At 35.3% G+C, this 16,313-nt stretch overlaps 1 long non-coding RNA gene across 1 annotated transcript in view; it reads right to left on the bottom strand.

The window, feature by feature from the left end:
- Positions 1-243: 243 nt before the first annotated feature.
- LOC129059792 (uncharacterized) overlaps positions 244-16,313 on the bottom strand; it is a 75,607-nt gene continuing 59,537 nt past the window's right edge. Inside the window, exon 3 of the long non-coding RNA XR_008525879.2 lies at positions 244-349. This is a non-coding gene — a long non-coding RNA (uncharacterized LOC129059792). The remainder of the gene's footprint in view (positions 350-16,313) is intronic.

The following is a 16,313-nucleotide window of genomic DNA, read 5'->3' as shown; positions in this document are numbered from 1 at the left end:
CACCTTTTCAACAACTCTGTATCTTTGAAATTTTCTGTAAACCCCTCTTCTTCTGTGATGTCATCCACCGTAATCTTGGACAGAGCTAGATGTCTCTTCCCCAGTTTTCTGTTAACACTCTTTTGTTGTATGGATAACATTACATTGTAATTATTTGTTTATGTGTCTGTGTATTGGTCTTCTTGTTTATCTGTGTGCTCCAGAAAACAAAGATTTTGTTTCGTACACACTTAAATCACTGGTGCTTGGCATGTAGCAGGGATTTATTGACATATTATTGAATGGAATTGATTTATGTTCCAATAACTTTTCTCCAAACAAAATGTGGATTCTTTTCAGAATTTTGAGGCTAAAAAATAAACAAAATATTACCTTGAGTATAGTGTTCCTGACTTGCATTTAAGAAAGAAACAAAAAGCATTGAAAGCCTTAGTAAATGCTAACCTTAAATATATATAACACTATTAAAAACAACAAAAGCAAAGTAAAATTATAATAATCCTACGATTTTAACTTTTTTTCAAATTATTTTCTAGAACTTGATCATATGTATCCATATTTTACAAATAGCATATGACAAAAATTCCTCCAGATATTGGCAATATATAAGCATTAGCAAATGCAATGATTTCATAATGTTGCATGTATTCTTCTAGGCTTAAATAAATGAAAACTGAAAATCTCATCCATTGATCACCAATTCTGAACAGCATTTTTCTTCTTTTTGTTTCATTTTGCTGATTCTCTTATATGAAACAAAGGTAAACACCATGAAAGAATCAATTTTCATTATAGAAAACTATTACCTGTAGACTTTAGGTGATAACATTGTTTTAAATTCTCTGACCAGAAATTCAGACATCAAATTTTGAGAGCAATTAGATGATGCTAAATGCAAACAAAATGTTTTTGATCAGACAGCTATAATCTGTGAGATAAAAGTTTGAATATCTTATGAATGTCCTACTAAACTTGAAAGCCTAATGTATAGAGATAGGAATGTGCTTGCTCTCTATGCACTGAACTTCTTTATCTGACCTTGCTCCTTCAAAGATGCACTTGTTACAGAATGTCAGTCACTAATGAGGCCTAAAGTAATTGAGGCTGATTGAGCTGGCAAGATGCTGCCTAATTAGAATGATAAATGGAATTGGCTGATCAAGAATGGAGGAGTGAATGGCACAGAGGGCATTAAACAAGGTCATTCTGTCAAGGAGGACCAGTCATTCAACCCTTCCCCCTCCTCCCAAATAATGACTGTCCTTCATGCCATGTAAGCCCAATACTATATGACGTATGCAGAGCACAGTGATTCCCTGGACAAGTCATTCAGTATAAACACTGAAACCAAATACTTTGAGCCATATAATTCTGTCTATCAAGAATGAGGATTTATGAATGCACTTGTTCTCTAAACAAATATAGGATACCTTAAATTTTACCCTGTGAGGTCTACCTTGTTAAACTTTCTATGCCACATGGGAAATCCATCAAACAACTTCAAGCATTTGAAAGACACACAAAATTTTGTCATAGTGTTTTAGAATCTGAACCACATTTAATTAATCTTTTATTTCTTAATTATATCGATTAGAACCCTTTGCATTTGGTTGTTTTGTCACTTTTTGGTTTTGTTTCAAACAAGACCTCAGTTTTTTTCTTGATATTAATGGGGGTGTAAGCTTATAAAGATACATTCGTAAATATTTCAATGGCAATGTAATTTCACTCAGTTCATTTAGCAATGCAATATTTATTTGCCATAACCTGGGAATAAAAGTCCTGAAGAAATCTATAGCTAATCATACAGTCATATCTAAATTATATTTAATAAAAATCTCTCTAATACATCTGTCAGAGCATCCATCCCTGTAATACATTTGTCAGAGAACCCATCCCAAATTTCCTGGACATAGTCCTTAATGGCACATGACTACTTTCTAGGGTGGCTGATACTTACAACTCTAGGTATCATTTTAAAGTTGTGTCTGGAGATGAAGTCTCCCCACCTCCTTAGAACACCTACTGATGCTCAGTATAAGTACAATTATTTGACCTTAGATCTATAACCTGACTCTGGCAAAAAAGAATCTGAAATAAAGGACAGCTGTGGCCCACTCAAAAAAAAAGTAGATAACCATGAATTTGGGGAAAATAATCAATAGAAAGGAATGTTAAACTAATATAATAGTAAAAGAATTCAGTACATGAAATTTGGAAATACAAACTATCACATGCACTAAAATCTCATTCATTAGCATATCTGTCATTTCTTTAAGTGGTTGAATAAGCAGGACGTTTTTCTGGTTCAGCTTTCTTAGATGTCTTTTCTGGACCCTTCTACTTCTGTGGTCTTCCCTAAGGATTCAGTTACAGGTATAACCTTTCAACATCCACAGATAAATATATCATGTCTCTGGCCCTCACAGCTGTGTGCCTGACTCCCTGCGTTGGCTTTAGAAGGAAATGGTTAAGAATAGACTCTCGGTTGACAATGAAGATTGACCTCCAATACTGTTCTTGTCATTTACTAGTTAGGTAGTTTGAGAGAAGTTACCCAAACCCTATAAAATGGGTATAATGATGTTCACTTCACTGGGTTGCTTTGAAGATTAAAGGACATGTGTACATTTTTTTAAAAAAAGCTTAGCTTAGTGGCTGGTACATGGAAAGTACTTGGTAAGTGGTAGATAATGATGTTGCTCACAGACCTCATGGAAGCAACTAGGAAATGAATAAAACTTTTTCTCTTTCTCTGTTGCCACTCCCCACCCCTGTCCTCTACTGATCCCATCATCTAGCCACAGATTAGTATCTTTCACTCCTCTACAACATTTTTTTTTTTTTCTGGCAAAGAGTCACTTCTAGTCTCGGTCCTTTTGGTGACTCTCCCTTCTCCATCAATCTGCAGCCCCCTGCACCCTCCCCACCCAGCTGTCATACTGCCCCTCCTTACTCCATTGAATGTCCTCTGTCGTATTGCCAATTCTTCTCCCATTGACACTGGGCATGACTGTAACTGTCAGTCATCTCTTTCAGGCTCACTTATATACACTTTATAAATGTGTTAGACAGTCTCAGCTTATGAAACAGAATACATTGAACAGAACATTTCCCTGATGACTTAGGGTCATGTCCATGAACAGCAATTATTGTTCTGTCCTATATAGTTCTAAGAGTCATTGAAGTATATGGGTTGCTTGTCCTTAAGCTAAATAGTTTTCTTCTAAAATTTATTGCCAAGAAAAATATAACCTCTCTAGACAAAGGTGAATATGTCCTGCTGTTTGGTAACAAAACATATCTACATTGAACGTGTGTTATGCAATATACTCACTCTTTCACTTGTACTTCAATGCTTTTCTTGTTTGTTTATCTCTTGTTACTGGAAAGAGTAGGGAGGAGCTTATTGTCCAACAGTGATAGCCAGTGTATTCATACTCAGAATACAAATTCTCTTCCTTAATTTGATAATCTGTAATCTTTCACTGAACTACAAAATTACAATTCTAACATTTAATTGACTTTTTGTCCAATGTTACATTTTATATGTTATTTTATTGTCAGTTCTGTCAAACCTGTTTTGAAATTAGGTTGGACAAATATTATATATGATATATAAATTATATTAGTTTTGTAGGAATGCCATAACAAATTACCACAAACTAGATGGCTTAAAACAGCAGAAATGTATTCCCTCACAGATCTGGAAATAAGAAGTCCATAATCAAGGTATCAGCAGTGCCATATTGTCTCTGAGATATCTACGGTGAAATTCCTCCTCATTTCTTCCTAGTTTCTGGCGATTGGCAGCAATCCTTGCTGTTCTTTGGCTTGTTAACATGTCACTTCACTTTTTACTTCCACTATCCCTGTGTGCCTCTCTGTGTCTGTGTTTTGTCTATAATGACACCAGTCATTGAATTTGGGCCCAGTTTAATCTAATATGACCTTATTTAAACTAAAGTAATTACATCTGCAACGACAGTATTTCCTAATAAGGTCACATTCTGAGGTTCTGGTTAGTCATAAATTTTATGGCAACACTATTCAACCTGGCACAGACACCAAATTGCTTTATTTTTCCTTTTGGTTATATTTCGGTCAGCACCATCTTCCATTATTTCTTTATGGTAATTACTTCAGCAATATTACCTTATGTGTTCCAGTTTCATATCTTTGAAAAAACAATAAATCAGTGCAAAAAAATACAAATAATTTGGTTAAGTTGGTTCACCTGTTAACAGGTGTTAACATTTGTTAACATTTTTATCCTGGAAATCATGTTTTTAAAAAGACCACCACAAGGAAAACAGCAACAGCATGTTTGTGCTGCAGTGCTTGCTGATGGGGGTAATGGTAGAAACTATAAGATGGTAGCTAGAATCTGCAAGTAGTGACATATGGATCTTAGTAGGCAGCACCCAATACACAAGTGATAAAACCCAAAGTGCGGTAAGTAAGAACAGAACAGGCCATAGGTAAAAACTAGACATATTTACCTATGAACAACATGGTCAGAAATATATCCTAGTTCAGTCTGTATAACTTCGCCTTCTGAATTTCCTATTGCAATCATTGAGTACTGTCCATTTTACCACTCTAACCAGAAAATTCAGCAACATTCCGATTCCTCTCTAGAGGTCCTTTGCCCACTACACGTAATCAGTCATCGCATCTTGCAGTCTATCTTACACTAACAAATATTCTATTTACTTCCTGCTTCCCTTCTTTTTGCTACTCCCTTGATTCAGTCCCTTAATAGGGTATGAGGGGAATGTAATGGACTGGTTTTCCCCACCTTTCCAACTTCATCTCCCAGCACTCCCCACAGGTAGCCTGAGCTATAATCCAGTGAAACAGCATTTTCTTCCCACCCTTACCAGATACAGTTCAATATCTTTGTGGTGTCTTCCCTGCCCATTTCCCAGGGAGACTCAAACACTGCCTTTTCTCTACTCACGTAGCATCTTAAAGTATATATCACGAATGCATTGATTTTAGTAGTTTTGTAATATTGAGTCTGCATGTCTTCTACAGAAAAATACGTGCAATAATGGAATAACAGAATAAGATGCATTTAGGGAGCCACACTTATGGTTAGTCGAATCAGGTTCTTTTGCTTTGCAGCATGTGCTAACTAGGAGGACAGAAAAAAATGGAGAGTAAATATTCTGAGGGAGTCACAGCAGAACAGATGAGAAAGACTTTGATTTCCGAGTGGATGAGAATGAACATAGCTGACCTTATAAAGAATTAGTGGAGACGAAATAAGCACAATCAAAGAAAACATCTGACATATTTTCTTATTCAGCAAATATTGTGTCGTGTATGAACCAAAGATACAATGATCAAAACAATAAACTATATCCTTGTCTTCATGAAGATTTTACTTTGCATTTTTCTAAATATCTGTTATTTTTATTTGCTATCTTCAGTATCTCCACTGCTTGGCACAGTGACAATACATACTATTCAATAAATACTTTTAATTTAAATGAATAAGTTTTGAAATCCAGAGTTGATATAAACTATTTGTAAAATTCAACAAAAAAGTCACACTTTTAAGGTGTTCATTTTTCTAATCTAGTAATTTATGAAGTGAATGTTCCTTAAGCACTTTTCTCTACCAAAGTTTTTGTCAGACTTAAAATGCTGGTGAAGCAGACCAAGGGAATCAATCAATATATACCGGTAATAGCAGACATGAAAATCTTTAGCGTCTGTAACATCCATTACATGTTCCAATTTTTAAACTAATACAACTTTGGCAGAGGAGGACACAATGTGAACACAATTTATACCCAGACTTTCAGGTTATCTAGGGATGGTCAAATATGTAATGATCTAAGTATACTGAAAAAAGCGGCAGGAACTTCAGATATATCATTTAGCCAGTTAATGAGAGACAGAAATAAAAATATTAGTCTGCAAGGCTTTAATATTGTCTTGGTTAACTTATCATCATTATCAACAACTAAATTTGTTGAATAGCCCCTCTGTGTGTCACATTACTTGCCCAAAATTCAAATGCTAGATTGGTATGCAGATAAAATCTACAATACAACAGAAAAGATAAGAAGGCTACCCCAGGGTGGCTAATTTTTGCACAGTAAAGATAGATGTGTGACCCTAAAGTAGAGAAGCTGGTACTTATCAAGGGATGTGTACTAATTAGTTTTAGTGCTTTTATTAATATACATGTTCTCAATCTAATTATTTACTTATATGTGGTTTTTAAGCTCATGTTTTGAGTGAAATCAGGGTTACTACATAATATGCCTATGTATCACCTGAATTTGCTTTGACCCTAACTTCTCTTACTCACCTAGTGAACATTTCACAGGGGACAAAGAATGAGCGTATCCATGAATCTAAAAATTTTCATCACAGCAGCCAGTAGAACAACTAAAAGGCTGTATCTTGTTAAACGTGAAGCAGGAGGATCATTTTTTCTGCTAAAGAGGAAAAAGTCATTTGTGATATTTAACTGAGTACAACTCAATGACTTTATTAATAGAAACAAAAACAGCATTAAACTAAAAAATATTCTTTTCCTTGGTAACATTGTTAAAAATCCAGGGAATCTTATTCCCTGCCTAATGAAAGCAAATATGAACAAAGCATTTGACAATGTTTTAAGGAGATTGTGCGTTCGGGACAAGATGAACTAACAAACTATTATTTCTATCAGTGCATGTGCCTCTCTTTCTCAAGGTTGTCTCCCTGGGTAGCATATTACTTCAAGATGATGCTTCTTTCACAGGCTGGGCCATCCTGGGACCAGTATAAATAGGAATGCAGCATAGTGGGTATGCTCATTACCAAGTTTTTGCTATGTCGATCTGCTCCTACGTGACTATTTTATGCTGTGTGAACAACCTTTGTGATTGTATTAGCTGGATGTCACAAGCAGCAAACTCATTTCTCTGGTAGATAAATATGGAGCCACCACCATGCATTTCTAGTTGTCATTGGTTAGGAAAATGGAAAAGCAGAAACACAGTACAGGAAAATACAAAAGGGCTAACTGACAAAATCTAGTCTCAATGCCAATAATACCACAGAATAATTTTTTTCATAGAATTTTGTTGGGAAAGTGCACCTGAGGAACCAGAAGGATTAGGAAAACCTTGCCAGTCGCTGCAGGGTGCAGCTAAAGGCAGACTCATTGAAGTTTCAGTTCAAAAATGATAAGGTTTAATAAATCTCTGTGAGTAGATTTATCTCATAATTGCAGATCACATTTAGGGGACTGGACTAATTAGACTTCATTTGTATATGCTTTAGGCTTAATTGAAAGTCAATTTTTTTCTGTGTTACTTCGAAATGATTCTTTGTTAGTGTGGAAAGAGGTAACTTTTGCATAAGTTAAAGTCTAAAACATGACCATGTTCATGTTCTTTGCATTTGAATTGCATGCTGCTCTGTTGTTATGAAATATAGTCACTTTATTAAACAAAGAAAAGATGCTGATTTCTTTGGTATGTGATTTGAAATACTAAAATATACTTAGTGATAAACCTTTAAAAAGAAACCAAGAAAATATATATGCTAAAGTGGAGTTTTATGTTCATAAAGGGAACAAAAGGAAAGCAATGAAATATTTCCTCTGTGCAGCACCCTTTGTTTAACAAGGCCACTCTTGGTGGCTGATTAATTATTGAAAATAAAAAGAACTAAGCTTAAATTGCAGCTACTCCTTGCAATAAAAATTATGATATCTTTGAAATATTTTAATTAGCATAGATACAAATATGACTAATAGTATATGTTGGTTTCATTATTAGGCTATTATTATTTAAATTTCACATTAATATTCATCCATCGTGGATTTTTGCCTTTGAATTTTCATAATGTTTTTCTTGGTCTTCATTAAGATATCTCCATACATATGCTGCTTGTTGTAATGTGGCTGCATTTTAGTGTCAGTCTAATTATGACCGATTCAGTTATTTTAAAATAGTTATAGCAATCTTTATGTAGCATAACAAACTCCTGTAATTCAGGTTATTTTTGAAGTTAAAGATGGGGTCCAATGACAGGATGAGAGTTTAGGTATTGTCTTTGGTTCACTCTTTTTCTGGAATTATTTTCCAATTTTCCTTTCGAAAACTAAACATATGACTGGATAGAACAAATATACAGTTACATGGTGAAGTTGAACATCATTAGAAAGTATCTCTTACTTCTGTGTAATGATGTCCCACTCTCATTCTCTAATTATGTAATATCTGAATCACCATCATTAGATTTTCCTTAGGTATAAGTTAATATCCATAGTTAAAATGAAGTTGATTATCCAATCTCAATCAAAATTCCAGGAGCTTATTTTGTGGATTTCAACAAACTGATTCTAAAATTTACATGGAAAGGCCAATAACCTAGAATAATCAACTCAATAAAATTCAGAATGACATTGTCTTCTTTAACATTTACTATAAAGCTACAGTAATTAAGACAGTTATTAATTAGAGAAAGAATAGACAAATAGATGAGTGGAGTAGAATAGAGAGCCCAGAAACAGAGCCATACAACTATTGTCAGTTGATCTTTGACAAAGAAGCAAAAGCAATACAATAGAGAAAAGAGAGTCTTTTCAACAAATGGTGCAGGAACAACTGGATATCAAAATGCAAAAAAGAAAAAAAAAAGAATCTAGATAATAACCTTACACTCTCACAAAAATTAACTCAATATGAATCACAGACCTAAATGTAAACTGCAAAACTATAAAACCCCTGAAAATAAAATAGGAGGAAATCTAAATCATCTTGGGCAGGGCAATGGCTTTTTATTTTTTTTATTTTTTATTTTTTAATTATTATTATTATACTTTAAGTTTTAGGGTACATGTGCACAATGTGCAGGTTAGTTACATATGTATACATGTGCCATGCTGGTGTGCTGCACCCATTAACTCGCCATTTAGCATTAGGTATATCTCCTAATGCTATCCCTCCCCCACACCCCACAACAACGACTGACTGGATTAAGAAAATGTGGCACATATACACCATGGAATACTATGCAGCCATAAAAAATGATGAGTTCATGTCCTTTGTAGGGACATGGATGAAATTGGAAATCATCATTCTCAGTAAACTATCGCAAGGACAAAAAACCAAACACCGCATGTTCTCACTCATAGATGGGAATTGAACAATGAGAACACATGGACACAGGAAGGGGACAATGGCTTTTTAAATACAACACCAAAGGCATGAAATATGAAAGAAATAATTGGTGAGCTAAACTTCATTAAAATTAAAAACTTCTCTGTAGGGACAATGTGAAGAAAATAAGAAGATAAGCTATAGACTGGGAGAAAATGTTTTCAGAAGACATAGATACAGGATAATTATCTAAAAGATACAAAAAAAAAAAAACCCTCTTAAAACTTAACAATGGCTGGGCGCGGTGGCTCACACCTGTAATCCCAGCACTTTGGGAGGCCGAGGCAGGCAGATCACGAGATCAGGAGATTGAGACCATCCTGGCCAACATGGTGAAACCCATTTCTACTAAAAATACAAAAATTAGCTAGGAGTGGTGGCATGTGCCTGTAATCCCAGCTACTCGGGAGGCTGAACCATGGAGTTGGAGGTTGCAGTGAGATGAGATTGCACCACTGCACTCTAGCCTGGCAACAGAGCGAGACCCCATCTCAAAACAAACAAACAAACAAACAAAAACATAACAATAAGGAAAGGAACAACCTTATTAAAAACTGGGCAAAACACCTGAGGAGACAGCTCACCAAAGAAGACATACAGATGGCAAATAAGCAAACGAAAAGATGTTCCACATTATTTATCTATCATTAGAGAATTTCCAGTTAAACTATGAGATACACTAAAAACCTATTAGAATGGTGAAAATCCTAAACATTGACAACATCAAATTCTAGTGAAAACATGGAGCAAAAGTAACTTTCTTATTTTTTATTTTTTATTATACTTTAAGTTTTAGGGTACATGTGTACAATGTAACTTTCATTTATTGCTGGTGGGAATGCAAAATGGTACAGCCCCTTTGGAAGACAGTTCGGCAGTTTTTTACAAAAGTAAATATACTATTTCTATATGATCCAGCACTTGCACTCCTTGCTATTTACCAAAATGAGTTAAAAATTTATGTGCACACAAAAACTTGCACGTGAGTGGTTATAGCAGCTTTATTCATAATTGCAAAACATGAAAGCAACCCAGATATTGTTCAGTACATGAATAAATAAATAAATGTGGTACATTCACAGAATGAAAGATTACCCAAGGCTAAAAAGAAGTGAGTTATAAAGCAATTAAAAGACGTGGAGGAATCTCGAATGTATATTACTAAGTGAAGTAAGCCAAATCTAAATGTCTACATACTATATGATTCCAACTACATGACATTCTAGAAAAGGCAAAACTTTGGAGACAGTACAAAGAACAATGGTTGCCAACAGATTGGAAGAAGGATGTACAGAGGATTTTGAGGGCACTGAAACTATTTTCTACAATAATAAAATGGTAGATACATGCCATTATACATTTGTCAAAACCCATAGACTGTACATCTAGTGAATACTAACGTAAATGTTGAACTTTTGGAGATAAGGCTGTGTTAATGTAAATTCATTGATTATAACAAATTTACAAGTGTGGTGAGGGGTCCTATTGATAGGGGAGCTTGTAAATTTGTGGGGGCAGAAAGCATACAGGAATTCTGTGTTTCTCCTCAATTTTGCTGTGAACCCAACTGCTCTAAAAAATAAAGTCTTTTAAAAGCCATAAGTAAATGCATACATGCATAAATTTTTCCATTCAAACCAAAAGAAAATGAAGTTGACTCATACATCCAAAAAGCCAAATCACCAATTTCTTTGATATTTCCCCAACTCTGAATAAAGTCATTTCTTCTGTAGAAATCTCAATTATCCATATTAAAGGAGAGCTTCCACTCATTCCCTCCCACCTATCTAATTTTCTGTCCCAAGACTTTGTATATGACAAACTTTGGCTACTTCTCAAAGAAGCCAGCTATCTTGATGAGAGAAAAGATTTAATATTTGCATATCTAGTGATGAATATGTTAGCAGGTAGAAAGGCGGGGGGTGGGGGTGTGAGAAATTCCAGTCCGGTAAACAGACAGGAGAGAAAGTAGAAAATCAAAGTGTTTCTGAGAAATGGCTTAGGAAGGAAAACAATAAAATGGAACCAGAATGCTAGGTAAGTATGTAAAGTCATAAACATGGTTGGGTTGAGATTCAAAAGTGGATTAAAGTAAGGTTGAGCCTTGCCTCACAAAGAGGGAACAGGAAAACAGACTGGGACATCTGGTGGACCAAAGAATGTGCTTGAGCACTGATGCACTGATGGGAAGACTCATATATGACCCACATTCTACCTTTCTACGCCTCACTTTGTGTTCATCATTCAGCCCAGTCTATTGCAGTGAGAAAAGCCCTGTCCTTCCAACAATTGATTTTTCAGTGAGAAATCTTTCAGTTAACTGATGTAATCGTTTATTGTGAGAGTTTTATCAGAAATCTGGCAAGAACTGAGAGCAGTTTTGGCTACATAGGAAGAGAGAGTGCTGGATTAAAGGGTAGTAGCCATTAGGGGAAAAGTTATCAAGACCCATTGGGATCTTTCTAGCTTTCTCTGAAGGCAGACTCTCTTCCTGCTACTAAAAAGCATGGTAATGTGCTAGGAACCACATGAGTGGAGAGAAGACAGCTATTTATTAAATGAATAATTGACTGTTTTTAATAAGTGAAATTAGTTTAAATTGAATTAAAAATTATGAACGTATAATAAATTATAATCCAATTTATTGTAATTTAGGTTACAAACACACACACACATATATATGTGAGTATGTATATTAGTCTGTTTTCATGCTGCTAATAAAGACATACCTGAGACTGGGTAATTTATAAAGGAAAGAGGTTTAATGAACTCACAGTTCCACGTGGCTGGGGAGGTCTCACAATCATGGCAGAAGGCAAGGAGAGGCAAAAGCACATCTTACATGGCGGCAGGCAAGAGAACTTGTGCAGGGGAACTCCCATTTATAAAACCATCAGATCTTGTAAGACTTATTCACTACCATGAGAACAGTATAGGGAAAACTGACTCCATGATTCAATTATCTCCACCTGATCCTGCCCTTGACACGTGGGGATTTTTTACAATTCAAGGTGAGATTTGGGTGGGGACACAGCCAAACCATATCAGTATGTATGTATGTATGTATATGTGTATGTATGTATGTATGTATGTATGTATGTATCTATCTATCTATCTATCTATCTGTCTATCTATCTATCTATACATGACAGGATGAGCCAAAGAGAGAGAAAAAGTGGGTGAGCACAGGAATAAAAAGTATATGATGACACAAACAAATAGAAACACATCTCATGCTCTTGGATGTGTAGAATCAATACTGTGAAAATGACCATACTGTCAAAAGAAATCTACAAATTCAATGCAATCCCATCAAAATACCTTCATCATTTCTCACAAAACTAGAAGAAACAATCCTAAAATGTGTATTTTACCAAAAAAGAGCTCACATAGCCAAAGCGAGACTAAGCAAAAAGAACAAATCTGAAGGCATCACATTCCCCAACTTCAAACTATGCTACAAGGTTATAGTTACCAAAACAGCATGGTACTGATATAAAAAATAGGCACATAGACCATTGGAACAGAATAGAGAACACAGAAATAAAACCAAATATGTACAGCCAACTGATCTTTGACAAAGCAAACAAAAATGTAAAATGGGGAAAGGACACCCCTATTCAATAAATGGTGCTGGAATAACTGGCAAGCCAAATGTAGAAGAATGAAGCTAGATCCTCCTCTCTCATCTTATATAAAAATCAACTACAGGTGGATAAAAGACTTAAATCTAAGACTTGAAACCATAAAAATTCTAGAAGATAGCATGAGAAAAACTTTTCTAGACATTGGCTTAGGCAAAGAGTTCATGATGAAGAACCCAAAGGCAAATGCAATAAAAACAAAGATAGATAGATGGGACCTAATTAAACAAAAATCTTCTGTACAGCAAAAGAAATAATTAGCAGAGTAAACAGACAACCCACAGACTGGGAGAAAATCTTTGCAAACTATGCATCTGACAAAGAACTAATATCCAGAATCTACAAGGAACTCAAACAAATCAGCAAGAAAAAAAATAATAATCCCATCAAAAAATGGGCAAAGGGCATGAATAGACAATTATCAAAAGAAGATATATATATATGCAACGAATATATGAAAAAATACACAACATCACTAATTATCAGGGGAATGCAAATCAAAACCACAATGAGGTACTACCATACCGCAAAAATGACCATAATTAAATAATAAAAGAATAACAGTGGTTGGTGTAGATGTGGTGAAAAAGGAACACTTTTACACTGCTGGTGAGAATGTAAACTAGTACGACCACTATGGAAAACACTATGGATATTCCTTAAAGAATTAAAAGTAGAACTACCATTTGATACAGCAATCTCACTACTTGGTATCTACCCAGAGGGAAAAAAATCATTATATGAAGAAGACACTTGTACCTGTATGTTTACAGGAACACAATTTGCAAATGCAAAAATATTGAACCAGCCTAAATGCCCATCAACAAATGAATGCATAGAGAAAATGTGATATATGTATATAAACACACACACACACACACACACACAGACACACACCCCATGGAATACTACTACTCAGCCATAAAAAGGTACAAAATAATGGCATTCTCGCAACGTGGATGGAGTTGGATACCATTATTCTAAGTGAAGTAACTCAGGAAAGGAAAACCAAACATTGTATATTCTCACTTATAAGTGGGAGCTAAGCTATAAGGATACAAAGGCATAAAAATTATATACTAGACTTTGCAGACTCAGGGGGAAGAGTGGGAGGGGCGTGAGGGATAAAAGACTACACATTGGATTCAGTGTACACTGCTCAGGTGAAGGAGGCACCCAAATCTCAGAAATCAGTACTAAAGAACTTTTCCATGCAACCAAACTCCATCTGTTCCCCTCAAAACTATTGAAATTTTAAAAAGAGTATATAAGAATTATTTTATAAGAAATCAAAGTAAAATCACTAAAACATAATATAATAGGGATCTTAGTCAATGGATACTTTTATCGAAATAATATTAATTGATAATTGTTAAATGAATATTGCTTAATATTATTTACTTAAAAGTCTTTTATCAACCATTTCAGATAGTAAAATATAGTTACTAACATACTATTCTGTCACTCATTTTTTTCATTAAATTTTTCATTTAATGAACAGGTGTGTATGTCCCAAATCTAATAAGCATTCTGAAAAAAGTTGCAAATTTTGAGAATATTCCAAGGGTAGAGTGCGGAAGTCAGACACTTTCCCTGAGAAAATAACTTTGGAGTGGCTGATCTCTGAATTACAGATACTCTTGATATGGTAAAGACTTGTTGAATAGGATAAAGCACCTTCTGTTAAAAGCACCAGCATGCACGAAGGCATGGAAAAAAATTAGAATAGAAGAAAAGGCTGATGGATTTGAAGCATAGAAAGAATGGGACTAAACTGCAAATTGAGGCTGGGGAGATAAATTATACGATGGTAGATTTGTTACAGATGTTAGTGCTTGTCTATTAGAAATGTGGTTCTTTCGAGGGTTTCACAAACAGCCATGGGTAGTAGCATTTGCATTTTGCAGTGACTGTTTTGGCACATGGAGAGATCAGATTAGAGGGAAAAGTCCAAATATGTAGACATAAATTTAAAGTTGTTGGGGTATTTTTGTTTGTTTTTCTTGAAACATACAGAAAGAAAAAAAGTGCATATGTTTGTAATTAACTAGCAGTAAAGATGACAAATTATGAATAACATCTGCCTAACAATAATATAACATACTCAAAACAAGACAGCATGTTAAGATTTAACACTAACTTCTCTAAATCTCAAGTAGAATACATACGTCTTTAAAAGTAAATGGTTTGGGAAGCCAAGGCGGGCGGATCACGAGGTCAGGAGATCGAGACCATCCTGGCTAACACGGTGAAACCCTGTCTCTACTAAAAAAAATACAAAAAAATTAGCCGGGCGTGGTGGCGGGCGCCTGCAGTCCCAGCTACTCGGGAGGCTGAGGCTGGAGAATGGCGTGAACCCGGGAGGTGGAGCTTGCAGTGAGCCGAGATCGCGCCACTGCACTCCAGGCTGGGCGACAGAGCGAGACTCTGTCTCAAAAAAAAAAAAAAAAAAGTAAAAGCTGCATTTCTGAAAGGTTTATCTGTTGTTCCCTTTATTAGTAGAACAAGATCCAAGGGTTTGCAGGGATCAAAGGGAAGGCAGGGAGTAGCAGTCACTCGTGCTGCTCAGTTCCACATTTCGGAGTGGAGAGTAGCAAAGGACACCTTTGTCATAGGATAACCGCTTCCCTTCTAATAAGCGAACCTGCTAGGAAAACAAAAAGATGTTTGAAAGGTGGGAGAGGAAATGACATAGTATTAAGAGATTCAAACTCAGAGGAGCTGTGAGTAAAGGAGCTTCACAAGGAGGCATACAAACCTCCACCTGCAAAATCTTAGTGTAGAACTGCACCCAGTGACAAAGAACATAGCAGATTTGTGGTTCATCATGACAAGTCTGACATGAAATTGTAGATGGCCTCAGGAGAGTCTCATGCCTCTCACTAGATTTCAGACTTTGACTAAATGCTTTCATTCACAGTTTAGAAAGGAACAAGTACAGGGTCAGTGCAGAGATATGGCAAATGAAACTAAACCAAAGAACGTAAGCAAACATAGCAAACACGTACAAACGTATGACAATAACAACAAAAAAAAAATGGAAAGAAAGGAAGATAAAAGCAACATCTGCCAAGTTTTAGCTTTGGTCTCAAAGGAAGGATTTAGAATGCAGGTTTCTACAAACGTGTAGCATTTGTGAGACTATGTATGTTTGCATATTTATTTTACAAGACATCAGAAAGAGTTTAAAGAGATGCCCCTCCCCCAAAAAAGAACCAAAGTGAACTGAAATATCTCGGGAAGAAATGGAAGAGAATAATAAAACCATTTCAGAGTTAAAGGAAAATTTCTCCAAAAGTACAGTGAACTTGGCTGAAAGCAGTTATAAACAAGGATTAGAGAAATGAGAAAAGTCACAAAAACACAGGGAAGGAAAAAGTAGAATAAATATTATTTGAGGAAATAGTTCTGCAAGATATGCAAATAAAATCAACAGACACATTATTTATGTTTCCAGAAAAAAATACTATGTGAAAAAAGATATTTAGGTGGA

The sequence above is a fragment of the Pongo abelii genome, chromosome 5, assembly GCF_028885655.2.
Source record: "Pongo abelii isolate AG06213 chromosome 5, NHGRI_mPonAbe1-v2.0_pri, whole genome shotgun sequence".
Classification (NCBI taxonomy): domain Eukaryota; kingdom Metazoa; phylum Chordata; class Mammalia; order Primates; family Hominidae; genus Pongo; species Pongo abelii.
The sequence above is the reverse complement of the archived record's forward strand: the minus strand, read 5'-3'. Positions and strand labels throughout refer to the sequence as shown.